Genomic DNA, 6,000 nt, shown 5'->3' on the forward strand with positions numbered 1-6,000 from the left:
AAGAGAAATAGGCCCTTCCTATCCACTCTATCTAGGCCCCTCATAATTTTGTATACCTCAATCAAATCACCCCTCAGCCTCCTCTGTTCCAAAGAAAACAACCCTAGCCTATCCAGTGTAATCATAGCTAAAATTCTCCAACCCTGGTAACATCCTCGTAAATCTCCTCTGCACCCTATCTAGTGCAATTACATCCTTCCTGTATGTGGTGACCAGAACTGTGTGCACTACTGAAGCTGTGGCCTAACTAGTGTTTTATACAGTTCCAGCATAACATCCCTGCTTTTATGTTCTATGCCTTGGCTAATAAAGGAAAGCATTCCCATATGCCTTCTTAACTACCTTATCTACCTGTCCTGCTACCTTCAGGGATCTGTGGACATGGACTCCAAGATCCCTCACTTTCTCTGCACCTTTCAGTATCCTCCCATTCATTGTGTATTCCTTTGCCTTGTTTGTTCTCCCTGAATGCATTACCTCATACTTCTCTGGATTGAACTCCATTTGCCACTTTTCTGCCCATCTGACCAGTCCATTGATATCTTCCTGCACTCTACAGCTTTCCTCCTCACTATCAACCACACGGCCTATCTTTGTGTCATCCGCAAATTTCTTAATCATGCCTCTGAAGTTTAAGTCCAAATCGTTAATGTATACCACAAAAAGCAAAGGATCTAGTACCAAGCCCTGCAGCACCCCACTGGAAACAGCCTTCCAGTCGCAAAAACACCCCTCGACCATTGCACTTTGCTTCCTGCCACTGAGCCAATTTTGGATCCAATTTGCCACTTTCCCTTGGATCCCATGGACCTTTACTTTCTTGACTAATCTGCCATGTGGGACCTTGTCAAAAGCCTTGCTAAAATCCATGTAGACTACATCAATTACGCTACCCTCATCGATCCTCCTTGTCACCTCCTTGAAAAATTCAATCAAGTTAGTCAGACACGACCTCCCCTTAACAAGTCCATGCTGATTGCCTTTGATTAGTCTGTGCCTTTCTAAGTGACAGTTTATCCTGTCCCTCAGAATTGATTCGAATAATTTGCCCACCACCGAGGTTAGGCTGACTGGCCTATAATTACTCGGTCTATCCTTTGCTTCCTTTTTAAACAATGGTAGAACATTAGCAGTCCTCCAATCCTCCGGCACTACGCCTGTATCCAGTGAAGTTTGGAAAATGGTTGTTAAAGCCTCCACTATTTCCTCCCTGGCTTCTTTTAACATTGTGGGATACATTTCATCCGGCCCTGCTGATTTATCAACTTTCAAAGATGCTAATCCCCTTAATACTTCCTCTCTCACTATGTTTATCCCATCCAATATTTCACACTCCTCCTCAACTTTAATCCCTGCATCGTTCCTCTCATTAAATCTAATAGATTTGTCAAACACGATTTCCCTTTCATAAAACTGTGATGACTCTGCCTAATCATATTATGATTTTCTAAATGCCCTGTTACTACGTCCTTAATAATAGATTCTAGCATTTTTCCTACTACTGATGTCAGGCTTATAGTTCCTGTTTTCTCTCTCCCTCCTTTCTTGAATAGCAGGGTAACATTTGCTACCTACCAATCCACAGGGACCATTCTAGAATCTAGGGAATTCTGGAAGATCAAAACCAATGCATCCACTATCTCTGCAGCCACCTCTTTTAAAACCCTACGATGTAGGCCATCAGGTCCAGTGGATTTGTCAGCTTTTAGTCCCATTAATTTCTCCAGTACTTTTTCTTTATTAATCTTAATTGCTCTAAGTTCCTCACTCTCATTAGACCCTTGGTTCCCCACTATTTCTGGTATGCTTTTTGTGTCTTTGAAGACAGATACAAAATATTTGTTTAACGTTCTTGGCATTTCCTTATTCCCCATTATAATTTCTCCTGTCTCTGCCTCTAAGGAACCCACGTTTACTTTTGCTAATCTCTTCCTTTTAACATACTTATAGAAGCTCTTACAATCTGTTTTTATATTTCTTGCTAGTTTACTCTCATTCAATTTTCTCCCTCGTCATTAATTTCTTGGTCATCCTTTGCTGATTTCTAAAACCCTCCCAATCCTCAGGCTTACTACTCTTTTTGCCAACATTGTAAGCCTCTTTTAATCTAATATTATCCTTAACTTCTCCAGTTAGCCACAGTTGGATCACTTTTCCCATGGAGTTTATTCCTCAAGGGAATGTATTCGTTGAGAATGATGAATTCTTTAAATGTTCGCCATTGCTTATCTACTGTCATATCGTTTAATCTAATTTCCCAATCTACCTTAGCCAACTCACTCCTCATACATATGTAATTGGCTTTGTTTAAATTTAAGACCCTAGTTTCAGACTTAATTACATCTCACTCAAATTCTATATGAAATTCGTTCATATTATGATCACTCTGCCCCAGAGGATCCTTAACTATAAGACTATTAATTAACCATCTCATTACACAATACTAGATCTAAAATAACCTGTTCCCTGGTTGGTTCCTTGACATATTGTTCTGGAAAACTGTCTTGGATGCATTCCATGAACTCATCCTCCAAACTACTTTTGCCAATTTGGTTTGTCCAGTCTATATGAAGATTAAAGTCCTCCACGATTATTGCATTACCCTTGTTACATGCTCTAATTTCCTTATTTATTCTCTGTCCAACAATAGTGAGCAGTTTTGGCAGGAGAGCAGGACCCGATAGTGTTTTATGTGGTCCAGCCAGATAGAGTCATAGAGTCATACAGCACGGAGAGAGGCCCTTCGGCCCATCGTGTCCGCGCCGGCCATCAGCCCTGTCTACTCTAATCCCATATTCCAGCATTTGGTCCGTAGCCTTGTATGCTATGGCATTTCAAGTGCTCATCCAAATGCTTCTTGAATGTTGTGAGGGTTCCTGCCTCCACAACCCTTTCAGGCAGCGAGTTCCAGACTCCAACTACCCTCTGGGTGAAAAAGTTCTTTCTCAAATCCCCTCTAAACCTCCCGCCTTTTACCTTGAATCTATGTCCCCTTGTTATAGAACCCTCAACGAAGGGAAAAAGCTCCTTAGTATCCATCCTATCTGTGCCCCTCATAATTTTGTACACCTCAATCATGTCCCCCCTCAGCCTCCTCTGCTCCAAGGAAAACAAACCCAATCTTCCCAGTCTCTCTTCATAGCTGAAGCACTCCAGCCCTGGTAACATCCTGGTGTATCTCCTCTGCACCCTCTCCAAAGCGATCACATCCTTCCTGTAGTGTGGCGACCAGAACTGCACACAGTACTCCAGCTGTGGCCTAACCAGTGTTTTATACAGCTCCATCATAACCTCCTTGCTCTTATATTCTATGCCTCAACAAATGGCTAAAGTCATAAATATTCAAGTCTGCGTCCCTTGCACTTGAGTGTGGAGATGAGGGCCGTACCAGGGGGAATGACCGAGGTGAGAGTAATGGTTTTAATGGGGAGAAGGGCATCAAAGGTGGAGGTGAGGGTGTGATTGAGCAGATTGGAAGCTACAAAAATGTCATGAATTGAGGGCCAAAGACTATTGGGAATTTGAAAGTGCTGTTGTCAGTGACTTGGGGGAAGAGTTTTTTCCAGGGGCGAACACAGAAGGAAGTGGGGTTGGGAGGGAGATGTGGGTGGAGAGGGATACAAGGAAGTGATCGGAGATGGCATTATCCGTGATTGACACGACAGGAGTAGAGGCCATGTGAGATGACAAGTTCGAGGGGGTGGCCTTGAATATGGGTAGGGGAGTTTATATGGAGGGAGAGGTTAAGGGAGGATAGGAGGGCAGTGAACTCAGGAGAGAGAGCATGATAAGTTGAGATGGAGATTGGAAATTAGAGGATGAAAAGTCGCTCAGTGCAGAGGCTGATGGAGAAAAGCAGTGACAATATCTCAATGAGAAACTTGGCCTGGTAATTGGGTGGGCGGAAGAGAATGAGGATTTTAAAGGCGAATGTGGAACAAGGTGAGATGCTCAAAGGAGTAGGGGGACAGACCTAGGTGTGATTTGGTGATAAGTGCCATACTTCCACCGCGGCAGTCTGGGCAGAGCAAGTGGTAGACGATATAACCAGGCAGGGAGGCTTCATTAAGGGGGAAAAAGTATCATCACCCATCAGCCAGGTTTCCATCAAGGCCATGATGTCAATGCAATCATCCACAATAAGCTCATGGATGGCAAGAGCCTTGTTCACAAGTGAATAGACATTCTGGAGGGAGATGCGAAGAGGGGCAGACAGAGAAGTCCAGCAATGGCAAGGAAGATTTAGAGATGGACCATCTCATGTTAAGGGATGGATGGAAATTTGAAGTATAATTCTCCAGATCATGGTGAGAACAGGAAGCAGCACTGAATTATCAGTGTAACAGGGAGGGGACCTCAGGAGAATTGGAATAAGTGTTTAACATATTCTGGAGACAATACAGAAGTGAAACATTTTACTATCCCAAGTGATCTTTTTCTCCAGCTGAAAAAGCAACTCTTAAGACCAAGACCTCATTAGGAGATACAGTGACAAGATTCTAAATTCTGATCAGTGGCAAATTAAGCACCCAACCTTCAAGTAGTTTCCACTCATCGGCAAAGTGTGAATCCCTCATTTACTGGCAAATAGTGTGAGGAGGCTGTAGCAGAATTGGATTCCCCCACCCCCACAAATCTTTGAAGTCTTGAACCCATCTCAGAGCATTTGGAGATCCAAAAGGAGAGTACAAAATCAATTACTTGATTTTATTAACCTTTATAAAACAATTAGGCATCAGCTGGAGTATTGTGTTCAATTCTGGGCACCACAGGAGGGAGGATGTCAAGGCCTTAGAAAAGATTTACTAGAATGGTACCAGGGATCAGGGACTTCAGTTATATGGAGAGATTGGAGAAGCTGAGGTTGTTCTCCTTAGAACAGAGAAGGTTAAGGGGAGATTTGATAGAGGTGTTCAAAATTACAATCACTTTTGTTAAGAGTAAATAATGAGAAACCGTTTCCAGTGGCAGAAGGTTCAGTAACCAAGATGCAGATTTAAGGGGTTGCAGCACTACCTTTGGATGATCTGGAATGCACTGCCTGAAAGGGTGGTGGAAGAGATTCAGTAATACCTTTCAAAAGGGAATTGGATAAATACTTGGAGAAAAATTTACAGGACTATGGGAGAAGAATCTTTCAAAGAGCCAGCATGGGCCAAATGGCCTCCTCCTCTGCTGTACCTACTATGAATACCATCTTGCCTTAAAGGTTTCTTACTAAGCTCAAGCATCTCAATCTGCTTTTGGAAGGAAGCTTTATCTGAAAATCTGACATACCAGAACTACATAATCAGATGTACCTGCAGGGCAAGATTCCTGGGGAAAAGGTATATTCCCAGCTGAAGAATATCAACAGTTGACTGTTGAAGTATTTTATCCATTTACATAGCATTCTCCAAGAAACTTTTCCTTCATAGTTACAGGCAGTAGATAGTACCGTTTGCTGGTGCTTTTGTTATATGGGCACCATCATTTATAGGTTGCTGTGGAAGTACACACCTCATCCCAACCTTGGACTTTCCATACTACAGCCCGAGGAAAAATTGGACCACTGAGGAAAGGTGAAAAGTGCTTGTTCAGAGGGCTTTGGGCTCCATATTTTTGACCATCCTAGCCAGGACTGAAGTAGCCCCATGACACCACCTCACTATCCACAAAAGGAGGTGGAAGAAAGAATGCCAAAAAAAATGAACTGGAGAACTCCAATTGAGCCAGGACTAAGTGTGACCTGGGACTGGCTTTGATGTTTGAGAACCCAAAACAGTTTTAAATAAAATGAGGTTGGGCAGTCTCAACCTGTTACAAGTGGATGCAAATTTACCTTGCAGTAATGTCCATAGCTATTAATTGGGCAACTGACCCATGGAAGAATTCCACAAAGGTGGCTAACTTTAAATTTCTTTACATACAGTACTGTAAAATGCTCCACTCCATAGCATAGTCATCCATATGTAAAAGTCCAGACACTGATAACTGAACAAATGCATTGAAGATGTAATA

The sequence above is a fragment of the Heptranchias perlo genome, chromosome 2 (assembly GCF_035084215.1).
Source record: "Heptranchias perlo isolate sHepPer1 chromosome 2, sHepPer1.hap1, whole genome shotgun sequence".
NCBI lineage: Eukaryota > Metazoa > Chordata > Chondrichthyes > Hexanchiformes > Hexanchidae > Heptranchias > Heptranchias perlo.